Source organism: Panthera pardus, unplaced genomic scaffold (genome assembly GCF_024362965.1).
Source record: "Panthera pardus isolate Hobbes unplaced genomic scaffold, ASM2436296v1 HiC_scaffold_27, whole genome shotgun sequence".
Lineage (NCBI taxonomy): Eukaryota > Metazoa > Chordata > Mammalia > Carnivora > Felidae > Panthera > Panthera pardus.
Window position 1 is genome coordinate 21324017 of NW_026526843.1, and position 17939 is coordinate 21341955.

General features: G+C 40.0%; 1 pseudogene; it reads right to left on the bottom strand.

The window, feature by feature from the left end:
- Nucleotides 1-630: 630 nt before the first annotated feature.
- LOC128773983 (U6 spliceosomal RNA) lies at nucleotides 631-729 on the bottom strand (annotated as a pseudogene).
- Between the last annotated feature and the right edge of the window lie 17210 nt (nucleotides 730-17939).

Consider the following 17939-nt stretch of genomic DNA (forward strand, 5'->3'; position numbering starts at 1 on the left):
TGGCTCGGAGCCTGGAGCCTGTTTCCGGTTCTGTGTCTCCCTCTCTCTCTGACCCTCCCCCGTTCATGCTCTGTCTCTCTCTGTCCCAAAAATAAATAAAAAACGTTGAAAAAAAAAAAAGAATTGGCGCGCAAGTTTGGCGGGCAAAAGGCGGGGTTTACATTCTTTGGCGGTTAGGGGTTCCGCATTCCTATATGAGCTGGTTCCCAGTAAGGGTGTGCTCAGCAGCTTGACTAGGGTGGGGGAGTGTCTTAAGCAATAAGTAGGTCATGTGGGGGTTATACATGAGATGGTGGGTTATACATGAGATGAGACTAAAATGGAGTTAGTCTTGCTCTGCTTGTCCAGGGGTAGGGGATTTTTGTTAAATTACTTGCGTCCCACAGTATTAGACATATATGTGAGTTTAAATGACCTCTCTAACCTTCTTACCACATATAAACTGGACGGTCATTTAATTTCAAGATAAGAGTTAAGATAGTGTTGCAGGATTCTTTTACCTCAGTACCCGGTATTCTTTGTCTCTAAGCTTTGAAGAATGAAGAGGTGGGCACAGAATAAAAGGAGCAGCAGGCAAAAGTTTATTAGAATATAAGATTAGAAAGTAAGAATATTATGAAAGCTCTCTTTACAGAGAGGGGGCATTTGAGTGTCATCCTTGCATAGAGGCCATGCTAATCTTCTCTGTATCCCCCCAATTTTTGGTATATGTGCTGCTGAAGGGAGCACAGAGACAGGACATTTGAAAGTGAATGCCCACGACTGTAGGCAAGGGACTTTCTTTTATAAAGATTTGGTCTTGGGAGGGGTGGGCCCTTCCCTTCCCTTCCCCCTCATTCCTTCTCAGATTCTACCCTTATTGGCCTGATAACTCTATGTGCTGGGTTGTCCATTCCTGATTGGCTCAATTCCATCGTGTGAGGAGTCAGACTATGGTCACACTGGCCCTCATATATCGTAAGTTTTATGGCTTATTTATTTTAGTTAGGTCTTTTGATTGTTAAATTCCTGAGGGGAACCTGAGGGGGAGTAGGTAGTGTCGCTTACATTCTTAAGAGGAACCTTAAGACTGAAGGAGTTTACTCGAGCCAGACATTTCCAGAAGAAATGTCTTAAAATGTGTTTTTCCCCACCCAGGCACCTTTAAAAGCCTAAGCATCTCCCTTTTTGCCTATTTTATCCCATCTTTCCCTATCATAATAGGAAACTCCCATGGTCTGGGCCATATGCTTCCAGATGATTTAGTTAGACAAAATCACTCATTTAAATTGGGTGAAGAGGGAAGGGGGGATATTAATAGAAGTGTAAAATCCCAAACTAGCAAAGAAATGGAACTAGCTAATCATTATTAACCAGACTTCGTATGGAGTATTAGATTTCTTTTGGAAACTGATGTGAAAATGGTGGGGTTCAGAGCGAATGGTAAAGAAGAATTCTTGAGATGTCTTTGGTGCAAAAGATGGTTTTATTAAAGCATGGGGGCAGGACCCGTGGGCAGAAAGAGCTGAACTGGAGTTGTGAGGGTGACTGATTATATGCTTTCAATTTGGGAGAGGGTTAGGGATAGTGTCTCAAAGGAATTTTGGAAGCAAGGTTTCTAGGACCTTGAGGGGGCTAGCTATTGTTAGGAAAAAGTCATTTATTACTATCTAGTAAAACCTTAGTCATAACACCCTTTAGATATATATCAGTGGGCCATATGCTTAGAGGATGATTGCTAACATATACCTTGGGGGGGTGGTGGTGGTAGAAATAAAGGAAGTTTCCAAAGGAATGTTTTATGTTAAAGGAGGCTTACAGGATCCTGGAAGTTGGGATAATGTTAAACTAAGGTTGCCTTTTGCCCTTAGCAAAGTATTAACATCGAGGCAGTTGAGTTCCTAGAAGGTCACACGGCTTGTCTTAAGGACTGGTCAATGGACTGTAAGTTGTAAGGAAATATAATGTTTTTCTTTTGCCTTTGTTCCCCACATCAGAAATCATCCTTTAAAGAGATATGATCAGGGCGCCTGGGTGACTCGGTTGGTTAAGTGTCCGACTTTAGCTCAGGTCATGATCTCACAGTTTGTGAGTTCAAGCCCTGCATCGGGCTCTGTGCTGACAGCTCAGAGCCTGGAGCCTGTTTCAGATTGTGTGTCTTCCTCTCTCTCTCTCAAAAATAAACATCAATATTTTTTAAAATAATTATAAATTTCAAAATAAATTAATAAATTATATGACTTCCTCAAATCCCATGTGGTTCTGGAAACCCACACATCCAGAGCCAAAGTGACTGTCATTAACAATCTCTGCTAACCAAGGGCTGGCCTCTTCAGGTACTTCTTTGGAGTGTGTTTCAATATGACAGGGACCTGCAAATTTTTCGGACGTAAACTACAGTTCTCCAAAAGGGAACTGAGTAGACAAATTATGCAACGCAGGGCATGTAAGGGCCCATCCAGCCCTGATTGTGTGTGGGCACCTGGGTGGCTCAGTCGGTTGACTGTCCGATTTCAGCTCAGGCCATGATCTCATGGTTCATGAGTTTGAGCCCCGCTTTGGTCTCTGTGCTGGCAGCTCAGAGCCTGAAGCCTGCTTCTGATTCTGTGTGTCTTTCTCTGCTCCTCCCCAGCTTGCACTCTCTCAGAAATAAATAAACGTTAAAAATTTTTTTAAAAAATAAAGAGATATGATCAGACTGGTGCCCTTTCAGAAGAGGATTACCAGGGGCTCCTGGGTGGCTTAGTCGGTTAAGCTTCTGACTCTTGATTTTGGCTCAGGTCATGATCTCACCATTCCTGAGACTGAGCCCTTTTGTGGGACTCTGAGTTGACAGTGGGGATCCTGCTTGAGATTCTCTCCCTCTCTCGTTGCCCTCTCCCCTCTACTTTCTCTTCCTCTCTCTCTCTCTCTCAAAATAAATAAATAAACTTAAAAAAAAAAAAAGAGGATTACCAGTGCAATGAAGGGATTCCAAGCCACGACATAGGGAACCCAGGATACTGAATTTGGAGTGAAATGCAAACTGGGCAGCCGCTCTGGAAAACAGTGTAGAGGTTCCTCAAAAATTAAAAATAGAACTACCTATGACACAGCAATAGCACTGTTAGGAATGTACCTAAGGGATACAGGAGTGCTAATGCATAGGGGCACATGTACCCCAATGTTTATAGCAGCACTTTCAACAATAGCCAAATTGTGGCAAAAGCCTGAATGTCCATCAACTGAAGAATGGATAAAGAAGATGTGGTTTATATATACAATGGAATACTACTTGGCAAAGAGAAAGAATGAAATCATGCCATTTGCCGCAATGTGGATGGAACTGGAGGGTATTATGCTAAGTGAAATAAGTCAGGCAGAGAAAGGCAGGTACCATATGTTTTCACTCATATGTGGATATTGAGAAACTTAACAGGAAGACCATGGGGGCAGGGGGAAGGGGTAAAAAGTTACAGAGAGGGAGGGAGGCAAACCATAAGAGACTGTTAAGGACTGAGAACAAACTTAGGGTTGATGGGGGTTGGGGGACAGGGGAAAGTGGGTGATGGGCATTAAGGAGGGCACTTGTTGGGATGAGCACTGGGTGTTGTATGGAAGTCAATTTGACAATAAATTATATTTAAAAAAATACAACATACAGTAAAAAAAAAAAAAAAAAGGAGTGAAGAAATGCTTAGGGAGGGCTCCTTCATTCCCAAGGCATTAAATTTGTTCTGTGTGGCTACTTATGACAAATCTAAGAGCAGATTTCAGTTCAATATCAACTGGAAGCTGTCCTAACAAGAAAGGGAAGCCTTGATAGTGTTTCCTATTTTTGTTGGTCTTCAAGTACATAGATGTAGGGCAGAAAGAGGACGAGAGGATTCCTGAAGTGTATGAATGTTAGGATCAAGTTAGTTGTTGGTAGAGTATTGGATCTGTATGACTAGTTAATAAAGATTCAAAAAAAAAAATTGAAAGTACCAATCAATATAGATCTCCAACTTTTAATTTTTTTAACCAAGTGAGGCCTGATGAGGTTTTTGGGATAACATATTTTAGCAATGGATAATACTTTTATTCTCTTCTTGAGTGAAACCCACTGGAAATTGGAGCCAGGCTGCCTGAGTCTGAATATAGATTGTGCCACTTACCAGCTGAATGACCTTAAGAAAATTCCTTTAAATTTTTGTGCCTTAGTTTTCTCATCTGTAAAATGGGATAATAACACCTACCTCAAGTGTAAAGCATGTGAACCGTGCCTTGTTCATAATAAGCGTTCCATAAGTGTTACCTATTGGCTCTTAATTGAGATGTAGGTATAGGAGTCAGCTGGAAGATAGAGGATCACTGCTAGCACTGATAAAGCAGAAACAGAGATTGTAGCTTTAGATCTGCAGCCAAGTGGGTATGCTAATACGTTATCCCTGTTCAGCTTCCCCACCTGGTCATTGTCCCAGCTAAGCAACCATAGATCTTCTCTGTAGGAGTTAGTACCTTTCCTGGTTGGCACAGAATGTGAACATATATGAACAAGATGGCTCCAGAAAGTGAGAAACTCAGAAGGGGCCAAGTCGAAGATGCTCAGTTCCTTCTTTCAAACTTATTAAATCAAATAATTCACTTCTCCTCCCATGAGAGGAGTAAATGAGGGATAAAAGAGGAGTATTATTCGAGTGGAGCCCTCTCCCCATGGATATCTAAGACAAGAAATGAAGGTTCACCCTCTAATGAGGACGCTAACGAAAAAAACAACTACCATTTCAAACACCATCATTTCATATCCCCAAAATAGAATAAAGCAAAGTTTTTTAATAAACTTAGCCTTCTACCACATTGCCCTTATTTTTCACAGACCTGCAAAATTTCATTAGGATTTGGCACTAGTTCCTGGACAAGCCTTTGGGAGCCACTAAACTAGATGACTTTTAAGATACTTCTAACCATGAGATGTTATAATTCTATGATAGAATTGCATTTGTACCTGGACTGCAGAAGAGAACCAAGGGACTAAACCTGGGTCAGGGGACAGGCAGATCTTGAAAATGTGTTTGTGAAAGGGTTGGCAGAGCAGGGCATTTTTCTCCTTGGAATCCTTAATCATATTTCCGTACTGTCAATATGAAGAAGAATTTATCTAAAAGGCCAGAGGCTTATTGTGAGAAGATCTTGATGTTGAACCTCTGTGCCCAAGTTTGGGCTTTGGGATTTTTCATTGCCAGCCTATGCACCATGATACTTGGAAGAAAAGACAGATACATCAGTTTCAGCATCTCTCTCAGTAATAACATTTCAAATGTGTTTATTTCTTTGTCTTAATATTTTATTACCGGCTTGTTTTTCTCCTCATCCCACATGTGGTCCCACTCCCCCTACCCCTTGTGAATGGATGAAGCTACATTGAAGCAAATTGAAATAGAAAACCACATATCCAGGGTGATTTATCATTAATGTAAAATTCTATCCTAACCGGAAAGTCGAGGAGCAAGAATCCCAAGCTATTTCAAAATTCATATTACAAGACAGACAATCAGATGCCCCCAAACCACAACATCTTGTACTCTATTAATCGTACACTGACAGAGCCCTTTGGTTGCATTTGTATTTCCAAATAAATACAAACATATGTCACCATTTTTTATTGATTTTGGACTTTACTAGGAAGGAAATGCTGTTAAATTATAATAAATGGTGTCAACTAAAACAAATAACATAAAACCCATTAAGAAGGCATTTATTGCAGAACTTGGTTTGATTTGTTGGCATCAGTTGAAATCATGTCAAAATAATGTCTTCGGAAACCAAATAAAATTTTGTTTGCAAATTTGTCTGCAGCAAGCATTTCTGCAGCATAAAAATCCTTAAGAATCAATATGGTTTTATTCAGTATGGAAATATACTGAAAAGCATTACAGCAAAAATTCCATTGCTGAATTATATGATAGTGTTAGTGAATTAATAAATAATAATAAATGATAAATAATATAGTGACTGAATGAGATAATACATTTATGAAGAAGTAGAGGGAGAAAAGATTAAGGGGATAGGCTTGGGAGAAGATCAATTTTCAGATAAGCTAAACTAACATTTTATATTCAGAAAAATTAATGGAGTTTAGTTCTGTAACTCACGAAGTCCAGTTAAACTAAATCTCACTGCAGCCTTTAAATAGGGAAAGGAGATGCAAAATGCCTACTTCTGAAGTGATAACCATTTGAATTCTAATATTAGTCAGCCTGCATCTGTAATTTGCATAACTGTGTTTGCCTTCCAGGTAATTGGGAATTTAATTGCTATCAGAATAAAATTTGAGTCTTACTTCCAGATGATGTCAGTGCATTGTATCCTAGTGTGCAGTTTTGAGAGTCACTGTAATTAGGCAAATGAGAGGGCTGTAGTTGGAGTTGGGATTCAATATAAAATCAAAAAGAGTTTATTTTCAGTATACCCTAGGTCCTTTTCTGCAACAAACCTCTTTGTCCTTTCACTGCTTTCCAGGATGCAGTTAACAAAAAAATGCCTCACCTGTAAAGCTGAAGCTGAGTCTACCTTTGTTTGGCCCTCTCTTCTCCTCCCCCTGACACAGAGCCATCTTACTTTCCACCCTACTTCTAATCTCATTCCTGGTGTGTTTAAAGGAGCTAATTTGATACACGAATCAACGTCTTTATTCGTTATTTCTCCCAGGTAGTTTATTTTTATTTTTGCAAAGTAATACAATAATAATAATAACAACAACAAAAACAAGCTGAATCTCCATCACCAACTACTATCACCATAGTTTCATAAATGAAAGGGCACTTTAATAGCCTTCCCCACTGCAATGAAAGTAGGAAGGATATAATTGCAGAATAAAGGACAATCCTTTTAATTGAATACGTTTAGCTTTATGACAAACTCTCATTACATTGACCTTATTTTTCTAATTTTGTGAAGAAAATCAGTGAGACTTCATCACAGCCTAACACTATTTTGCAAACTGGTGTTTGAAAATGGTTTTTTTTTTTTTTTAACTTGATAGCATTGCTGCGGTGTTCAGTAAAGAGGGCTGTGTTTCTTGTTACTGATTTTCTGTGATGGAGTGAAGTATGGTCATGGAATAGAGCAGAAAAGGCTGTGGGGCTCATCTTAGGTGTTGGAGAGTAACCAGAGGCTGTGGGGGTAAAGTAGAAAGAAAGCATGGGGCATAGGAAAGACAAGTAAGGCCTGATCAGTGGGGAAAGGTAGCACAGGCATCATAAAGATTTTACAAACCTGGCTGTTCAATGAAGAATGTCTACAGGTTCTTTTCCTGGTTCTCCCAACCTCTCCAATGTGAACGGTTGGAGTTACAGGGTTTTGGATGGTGGGGTTGGCCTTTTGCTGTCCACATCACACTGTGCAGCCAGCTTCCTTTTCTCAATGATCGGATACTGCAATCCCTCTTCCTCTATAAGGCACCGTTGATATTACCAGACTCCAGGCTGGCAAGACAGCATTTCAAAATTGATTTGAATTTTTCAAAGTGTTTTGTAAGCAAAGTCTTTTAGAATCAGGGAGAGTGAAGTTGCTAAATTATGTATATGTTATACGCACATCGTATATTTTTATGTGTATCCAACTTCCAATACCGGTTTCTTTTTTTCTTCCTTTGCTAAAAAAGGACCAAAATAACTAAATCAAAGCTTGAACTAAGTGCTGTCAGGGTTCTGGCTTTGGGGGTTGTTAGAAGCTTTGTGAGGAAAAATCCAACAGAACAATGCCCTGTTGTTAGCTGTGAGTGAAATCCAGAGACCATGAGAGGGAGTACTTTAGCTGCTGTGAAAGGGCTCAGAGGGAGACAGGTAGTAAATGTACAACAAACAATCCAATGTCAGAAATGATCACTATTGCAAAATGAGACTGAAAACCTATTTTTTTCCAATTTCTACTAAGGAAGTCCTAACTCCAGCCATGGCCAATATTTGCTAGATGATTCTTTGAATCTGGCTAATGTGGAATTTTCCAAGGACAAAGAGGATTTGCTCACTAACCAGTAAGAGAGGTACTGGTCATGCATGCTTAAATGTTCTCATCTTTAATAATACCAATTTAATGAAGATGATGTTATGCATTTTTAATCGTTCACCTATGATTTGACATCAGCCATGCCTTTCTGACAAATATGAAGATTTGTTGGCCAGCACTGATGTTATCTGAAACTTAGGTCTTTATATTGTCAGTTCCTCCCCACATTTCCTTTGCCTTTGCCTTCCTTTGTGCCTTGGTACTCTTTTGATGGGCCCCACTTGCAGCCCAGACCACACCCTACCCTATTCCTAAATTAGTTTTTTAAATGACAGAAAATATTCCAGCAATCTGGGACCTCTTTAATGGAGCTTGAAACACTGAGCCAGGAATGAACTTTATGCATTCATTCTGCCCCTGAATTGCAGTGTTCCCCACTGCTCTTTCTAGGTGACTTTTGCTTTAATCTCTCATTTTATCCAGTTTATCCAGTAGTTCTGCCTTGTTACCTTCCAGGACTATGTCCCCACCCTACATCTTGCCAACTTCCTGTCAATCTTCTTTCCCTAGACTCTGCTCCAGCCCACTCCTTGATACCTTATCAACTGGCAAGATATGGACAAGTCATGATGATGACAGACACTATGCTTGTCTTCTGGGTTGGAAACTTTCTAGAATTTCTTGTTGCAGGATTGGATCTCCTCCTTCTGACCATTGTTTGAATCTGTAGACACTGCTCTGGAAATCTCGACTGTCCTGGCTGAGGCCAGCCTCTGCATTCTGGTCAGTTTTCCTCAGCATCTATCCTAGTTAATGGGTCTTTGCTTCATCCAGCCTCCTTTTCCATCGCACTCTGTGGCTGAATCCATCTATGATTTGTCTTTGTAGGTGGTGTGATGGATACTACAAAAAGCTGTATCCCTGAAATGTCTATCTCTGATATCTGCAATTTATTATTATCAGATTCAGCCCTTTGAGATAGGGGATTGTGTCTATAGCAGGCATCTATAAAAATGCATATATTCCAGGTATCTTTGTAAGGGTAGATTAGGCTAGTTTGTAGTAATGAGTAAACCCAAATAAATATATAATGTATCAACACAATAGTTTACTTTTTGCTCATATAGCAGTTTGTGTGAGTTCAGGTCAGCAAGAGGTTCTCCTCCCCACAGTCATTTAAAGATCTGGATTTTCCCCCATCTTGTGGCCCCTCAATTCCCTAAGGCCTCATTGGCATCTACACCCAGCTGGTGGAAGAGAAGTGTAAGCCTGGAGAGTCAAACGCTTTTCTTAAAAGCTTTGGCATGGAGGTGGTGCCTAGACGTTATTCTCACATGTCATTGGTCAGAATTCAATCATATGGCCACAACTAATTGTAAGGGAGGTTGGGAATATTGTCTAGCCATGTTACCAGGGGAAAAAATGAAAGAATAGATTTTGAAGGACAGCTGTCTCTGCCATACCAAATAAGGATAACACACTGATACATTTTTAGCCTCTGATACTTTGACACAGTTTTGTTCATTAAATTGCTAATACTTTAGGAAGCAGATTACAAAAGAATAGGATATAGGCTAGATTAGGGGAGTGAAATAGGAGGAATCAGGGGAATATATTGCCAATATATGGGTCAGTGATGGGAAAGGTCAGGCCTCTTTCTTTCTTTCTTTTTCTCTTTCTTTTTTAATTAAGTTCTATGCCTAATGTGGGGCTCAAACTCACGACCCCAAGATCAAGAGTCACATGCTCCACTGAGCCACAAAGGTCAGGTTTCTTTGAGGTGACAAATTTTGGGGGACAGGACTCTCAGAAAGCCAGGGCTCAATATGAGGGTACTGGGAAGAGGAGAAACAAAGGGATGGAAACAAATTAAAGATAAAAATGATGTCTCAGTTTTGTTTCAGGTTAGACTTGATTCTAATATCTATTCAAAATGCTTGCCAAGTGAGGGTCTTCAAAATGTGAATAATCTAATCTTGTGCCTATTTCTGCCAGTAATCTGTCTTTTTCAAGGAGTGGGAACAAAATCTTTCCAAAGCCCTGGTTCTCAGTATGCTCCAGCAGGTTCCTGCTTCTTGTAAGATTTTTCAACTTAGTACCACACCAGAAGAATTAAAAGCCCATCAGTTTCATCATTCTTGATCTTTGCTCAGGTCACAGTGAAGCAAAAACTTTCTCTTAACTATCCAGTTGGTGTCAGGCTGCTTACTGGGAGCCTTATTATGTATGAGGCAAATCTTTTCATATAGGTATTGGGTTCTGTTTCCTGTTTGGCCACTTTATACAAACATGACTGACCTCTAGTTCATTTTCATCCTCCCCTCCTCCATAACCCTACAGACTGTGAGAGATTGACCCATGCTGGTGACCTACCCACACATCCTTAACCACCTGGGCTGGAGCATGAGTTGATTCAGCAGGAAACAGGGAGGTGAATGGGAGGGTGGATGTTGTCAAGCAGTGAGCCTCAGCTTTTGTCTGCAGAGTTGTTAATGGAGCTGAATCTGATTTGTATTTAGCTGAAAGCACTTTGCAAAGGCAGACAGGAGGCAAAGGTCTGGAGATACAAAGGCATAGAAACCATAGCTTTTGCTTTTTAGCTTGTGTCCTGTATATTTTCACTGGATGGCAAAAGAATAATTGAAGGTAGAGAGTCGTGGGCAGTCAATCCATCCTGGATGAATAGATTTCTAAGGGTGTTAGTGCCCTGTTATCGGTAGATGGTTATCCATGTAATGTGATGTGAGAAGTGCTCCAAAATATCCTTTTCTTGCAGTGCCTTACATCCTATTATTAAAGATTACCTTTTAAGAACTTTCTTAAGCAGGGGTGCCTGGGTGGCTCAGTCGAAGCGTCTGACTTTGGTTCAGGTCATGATCTTCTGGTTTGTGAGTTAGAACCCTGCATCAGGCTTGTCAGGTTTTGTGCTGACAGCTGGTAGCTCTTAGCCTGGAGCCTGCAGCCTGTAGCTTGCTGCGGATTCTGTATCTCCCTCTCTCTCTGCCCTTTCCCCACTTGAGCTCTGTGTCTCTCTCTTTCTCAAAAATAAATAAAACATTATATATATATATACATATATATATATATACACACATACTTTCTAAAGCAATTTTAATAAATGTAGTTTATTTAATAAATACTTATGTCGCATTTACTATATGCTAGGCCCTATTTAAGGGCCTTATAGATATTAACATACTTATTCCTTTTTATTTCAGAGTCTGCTCTTAACCCTTATACTATTCTGTCTCTCAGAGCATAGGATATTACATTTATTTTGGAGATGTGTAACCCATTCTAGCAGATATTTTTTACCTAATCATAATATCATCCCTTCTACCTAGTAGAGAACAGGGCTCTGAATGCTTTGAAAGGAAGGGGCATAAATGGGTCTAGTGAAACTGTTGCGGGGATGAGGGTATCAGGATAAGGGTCTTGTTAAAGGGCTAGATCCCCCAGTATCTGTGCTCCCTAAACATGCAACATTCAAGAAATACTGCTCTCACTTCTTTCTTCTAGTTTGTATTAATTTGATTCCAGTGATTAACATTTTCAGTCTCACCTCTTGTCTTTATTTTAATTTATTTTGATTTGTTTAGTATACTCAGAGGTGGTACAGGCTGGATATAAAACAGATGGACTCCCATTCACCCAGGGAACAAAGAATGTTTGGGGCTGACTAGGAATCCATGGGTGGCCATCTTAGAACTGGTTTCCAATTCTATATTCAGAGTGGGTGCACCTTGCTTTCCAGGGACAGCTCTGTGGAAGCAGACACAGCAGGATTTCTTCCTCTTGCCTGGCTTCCCTGTGGATGATTTTGTACTAGATGCTGCTCACTGATCATTCAGAGCTCCCATTAGCTTTTCCTCATCACGTTTCCTCCACACACTGTATTTTATAGGTGACTGACTGCTTCCTCTATTGGCACCATGTGGCAAAGGGCCACTCTGTCCAGAAATGTTTTCACCTGGGATCACATAGCCCACTGCTTTTAGTCTCTAAAATCCCTGTTTGTGGCTCTTCAAAACCACAATTTCTTGTATTGGACTTCTATGTCTCACTAAATATTCCAAAGAAGTATCTGATAGAAAAGGGGGTGGTGATGATTTTGGCATTACCCCACCAGTCCTTGTCACTGGAACATTTTCCCAAGCTAGATACTACAATTAAGTCCAGCAGTCACGAGAAATCCAAACACCTACTATGCATAGGGTGCTAAATAAGCTACTATATGCTTTAGGCACTCTGAACTGACTTCGCTATGCCATTACACTCTCAGCTCTTACAGAGAAAAAAGCTACCTTGACTGACAAACAGACTTTTCATTCCCTGTGTGTAAGCGGGGATTCAGCTCCTACACTTCGGCACCGAGCTCGTTGTCCTCATAATTAATGCTAAAAAGAACAGATTTGGAAAGAACACGGGAACAAGAGGCTAAGTCTCCAGAGGGAGCCTTAGAAGTGGACTTGGTGCATTTCCCCCTACACCATTAATCCCCAATGGTCACATGGGGGGAATACAAATGCCCTCCTCAGGCCCTCCAGTTCAATTTCACCATAAGATAATTGACCTATCGCCACTGTAAGGAGCAAAGCCTTGAACAAAGCAGCTGCCGAAAGGACTTTGTCAAGCTGGAAATGAATTATTAATACAGCTCTGAAAGGGAAGAGCATCAGAAACCAGGCTCTTTATTATTTACATTAATGAGCTGGAAGACAATGCAGTGAACAAAATCCCAAGTTTGGAGAATGCTACATTTTGAAGTTCAACACTGACGGAAGAAACAACAAAATCCAAAAAATGTAAATCCAGACTAATATATCTCTGCACAGAAAGCCCAAAGGGGAAATATATTCAGAGCCGGAAAGGGCTAAAGCAGGGTGTCAAGTCATTACTGAAATTCCCTACTGTCAGTTTGTTTGAGAATGAAGCTCAGATTTAGTAAGAAAAAGTGCCCAGATTGCCTGCTGGACAGACACAATACAATGCACCTATCAAAGGAGGCAGCATTATCTCTATTAGAGATGTGTGCCCAGTACAATAAGCCATTTGTCTCTTATCTGGGTTGAATGATAAATTATTCCAATACAATATCATATTCTGCTCCTCAGATAGATTCCCAGTCTTCACAGCTTGATTGGCAGAGGCATGAACGTATGTGCAGGTTTTCTGTGTACATCCCCTAATGCTAGTTGCTTTCCTTCTGCTGCAGATAGAGCCCTCTTTCCTATTGATAACTTCCCATCCTTGATCACAAATGGTCTTTTGTTTAACCCCCCTCTTTCTTCACTCTAGCCATGTATTCTAAATATTTCTGTAAGCCCCAGTCTGGCAATACCAGACTGAGTCCTTGCCTTCACAAGATGCATAACGATTTTCTGAGATGAGAGACAAGGTAATGTTTTGCCCCATTGAATTAGGTCCTCCCCCAAACTGGTGTTTTTATTTTGTTTGAACTGTACTTTGTCCTATACTATATCTCATAGTTTCTGGACATTTGGTCACTTGTCTTTGTGTTTGTACCTTTTACTAATTTTCTAGTTTCTGTCTTATTCTGTCTTTAAGGGTCTGTGACCTCTTGGTTATTGGTTGTGTATCAGGCTTCTGGCCCACTACTTACCCTCCCCTTCGCTGTTCCCTTTTGTTATGACTCTACCTTGTTTAGTCTGCTTGGCCCAGACCCATTGCCTGCTCTGGTTTCTAGAACTTGAATAATCTTTACTAAAATTCTGTACTTTCCTGGCCTGCCTTCTCTCCTAGGTAATACTTGGACTTGATATAATGGATACTTTGGAGTGATGCCACTATGGATATTTCTCTTGTACAACTCTGTACTATTTTTTTTTTCCGATAAGGCTTTGGGTCAATTTGAGGAGAAGGATTGCTGAAGGGTGTGTGCGTGTGTGTGTGTGTGCATGCATGTGCGTGTGTGTATATGTGCTCACTTCCACACACACTTAGGGAACCACTTGGAAATTACTTTGATCACTTTTGTTAGATATCTATTGCAGCAAGGCAGGAATTTAAAAATGATCTTAAACAGTGTCAATAAAATTGCTTCACAGTGATAGACCTGAGCTAACCTTAAATCTTGAGTCAGGAAGGCCTTTGGCAAAATTTGAGAAAGAGCTTTGATCTGATTTACCTCCTCTTATTAGTAGATCATAATATAGCACATATGCATATATTTTTTGAAGTAGCAAAAATTATGACTGATCATAAATGATCTTTGGCATTTTACAGTTTAAAAGTTGTTTAAAAATACACTATTGTTTAACTGTATGAAATTGTCAATATTTGAACATCTGGACCTACAAAAATGAAACAGCAATTTCATACAACTCACCCTCATAGTTTACAGATGAGGCAGTTGAAGTTTAGTGAGATTAAGTGGCTTCTCCAAGGTCACTCATTTACACACTAAGTAGCGTAGTTGGGATTCAAATTTCCCTGTCTCACTTTCATTTTCTCCATTGCTCTTTTGTTTTAAGTTCAATATTCCTTTAAAAAGCCCTGGATGCAAGTTCCAGAGCTCAAGTATTAGTTTTTTTAAATTAAAAAAAAAGTTTTTGGGGGGCGCCTGGGTGGCTCAGTTGATTAAGTGTCTGACTTTGGCTCAGGTCATGATCTCATAGTTCATGGGTTTGAGCCCAGCATCGGGCTCTGTGCTGACAGCTCGGAGCCTGGAGCCTGCTTCAGATTCTGTATCTCCCTCTCTCTGCCCTTCCCCTGTTTGCACTCTGTTTCTCTCTCTGAAAAATAAATAAATATTAAAAAAATTAAAAAACATTTTTAATGTTTTTATTTATTTTTGAGAGAGAGAGAGGAAGAGAATGAGCCGGGAGGGGCAGAGAGAGAGGCAGACACAGAATCGGAAGCAGGCTCCAGGCTTCCAGCTGTCAGCACATAGCCTGACATGTAGCTGGAAACCACGAACCATGAGATTATGACCTGAGCCAAACACTTAACCGACTGAGCCACCCAGGTGCCCCAAGTATTAGTTTTTTTAAAAATCTTCAGTGGCCCACTGGAATTAATGATTTTGACATAACCCCCACATTTAAGAACAGTCAAAAATCTTAAACTGACAAAGAAAAAGAGTAATAAATCCTCATGCAAATAGTAATGCCCCACTTATGTGTCCTCTGCTTTGGAATATGACAGCATCTGGATATCTGTCTTACTCTTGTTTCTTCCATACCCCTTCCTTTTTTTTTTTTTTTAATTTGCTCTGTATTTTTTTTTCATCATCTTCTCTTATTATTCTCCATCTCGTCCACCTCAACCTTTTGTCTTGAGCTTAAGCTCTTGAGCTTACTTTTCTCTTTAGGGGTCTTTTTCTTGGCCAAGATCTGATTGTACCACTGACCCCAATTCAGTTAATTTCACCAAATAATGTAGAACAGGGAAACTGGAGTCTGGAATAAGACATCCCAGCAGGAACCACTGCCACTTGCTCTCTAAGAGCTTACTGTTTTCTAACAGGAAGAGTTTATGGAAGCGGCTGGCAGATGTCCTGCCCTGCAATGCTTCTCATACTGTCCCAATGGGACATCCTTCAGACCTGAACAGTCTCCTCTCTCTGCTGGGCCACAATACTATTGTGAAGTGGTGCTTCACTTAATTAAGTCAAACTGGCAAGCACTGTGCATATTAATGAGCACCCTAATGAGCATTAATTTTTGATGTTCTTCATTAACAAACATTATAAACTATGACAAATTTTGGTTTGACTTTGTGCCAAAATGAGGATGAGTAGTTGTTTAAAGCTGTAAATCCAAAAGCTTCCCCTGGGACATGGAGGGCTGCTCATTAATACTTCTGGAGCTGCCAATGTCAAATAAGACAAATAAAACTCCCAATATGGTTCCTATTGTCCCTTCCCCCACCTGCCTTTATCATGCCTTTCTTTTCTAAGCAGATGCTCCCCTTAAAGCACACACAGTCTTACTCAAAACCACTTTTCACTTTAGACTGCTGGAAAAAATGTTCACATCTTGGGAGTTACTAGACCCAGTAATTGCCTGAAAATTTCAGATAATGAAACTTCCAGCTTCAAAACACAAATACTTGGCAGGGATAAAAGATGGATAGAAAGATGTTTCTTTTAATTGAGAATTGGAAGCTTCATTAGAATTTTTTTTAAAGAAGCCACGTTTTGTTCTACTGCTGGTTGTTAACTAAGAAAAGTGCAAACTGTGATATGTTTAAGGCACACATCAAACCCAGAAGGAAGAATAGGGATGATAGGAGAGGAATAAAAAGGTCTTTTGGCTCCAAAGCTTCTTCCCTGAGGGCCTGCCAAGGTGCCCAAATTCCTGTCAATAGATTTCCTCTTTAGGGTTTTCTGTTTAAATGGAGCTAATGCTTTATATTACCTGGGAGGGGTAACCCATTAGTTACCTGGTAAAAGGATGTGATTATTTCATGACATTCATTGCCACCCCTCAGGCTGTGCAACTAAGGGCCTGAAATATAGAATTAGTATGCTTTTTTAGAAGAATAAGGCTGAGATTTATTCCCAGCCTGATGAGGTCCCCTGAGTAGCCATAGTGAAGTCATGGGGCAGGAGATTATCACGTATCTGGGTGTGGATGGGCACTGAATACTAACTTTTTCCTGATTTCTAAATTTCCTGAATCTGCTATAGATCTTTCCATGCTAGGTCTCCCAAAATGAGGACATAAGGGCTAGATCTAGAGTGATTTGTATAAAGAGCTTAGCACAGTTGCTGATAGTAAACCCTCAAAAAATAGCGACTGTTATCCTTTTGTAAAATGGTCTTTATAGTCTGATGTGTGGAGTATGCAAGTCCTTAGGGCCATCTCTTTCCCTCTTTCTCTCTCTCCTTCCTTTATCCCCTCCCACTTTCCCATCCTCCTTCCCTCTATCTCCACCTCTGTTATTTGTTTTTTTTTAATTATCTTTGTTGTGGGTTATCTATGGAATATTTATCTTTCTCAGATAGTTTTCCTTCATTAGCCACTGCCTTCTCATGTCTATCTCCCCTGGCTCCCTCCTCATTGTGTTCTTGTGGATGATTTCAACACTGTTCAGGGAAATCCTAATGAGTTCACAGCACATCTGCCTTCCTGATCATAGAAGGGATTTTAAATCCAAAATTAAATAGCTTTTGGATTAACTGTGACATTATTTCCCCTTTTCACTGCTGCCCATAATAAAAGTTGTTCTCTCAATATGTTACCTTCTTACCTGCCAGTGATGTGGAACGAATAAATGAGATAATAATTTGGTATAGATGAAAGGGGTAGGGAGAAGGGGAGTGGATTTTGCAGGGATTCTCTCTATCACTATAAAACCCAGGAGTAAATTTTGGCTGTGCTTGTAGGCATGCAGCCACACTGAATGTGACAAGCAGACTCAGTCAATTGACACCTACTTTTTATGTGTCCAGTTCTATGTAAGGTGCCCCAGAGCTGCTAAGACTTATAAGATACTATTCTTGGCCTCAAGTTGCTTAAAATCTATCTTAGAAGTTGAGGTTATTTATTTCATAGTTAAATAATATTATAAATAATAGTTCATAAAACTATTAAATGAAAATGAAGTGGGAAAAGTTTTGTGGGGGAAATGGGACCTAAGCTAGGTCTTGAGGGTTGAGTTCAGATAGCAGACAGGGATGGAAGTCATCCCAGTTATACATATATCAGTGGTGGTAAGGAATAAAGAGGGATAACTGCTAATAGAAAGCTTGGTAGCAGGAATAAATGTGATGTGTGCAGGAGGTAATGAGATCAGGTTAACAGGAGCAGAAAGTGCCTTGTAGAGAGCAGTGGGAAATATGACTATAAAGCATCAATATGGCCAATTTCTAAGGGATTGAAAGACCAGGATGAGGACTTTTTTGTAGCTGTATTGAGGAATAATTGACAAATACAATTATATATATTTAAAGTGTACAATGTGATGATTTAATGTACATACACATTACAGAGTGATTGCCAAGAACAAAATAATTAACACATTCA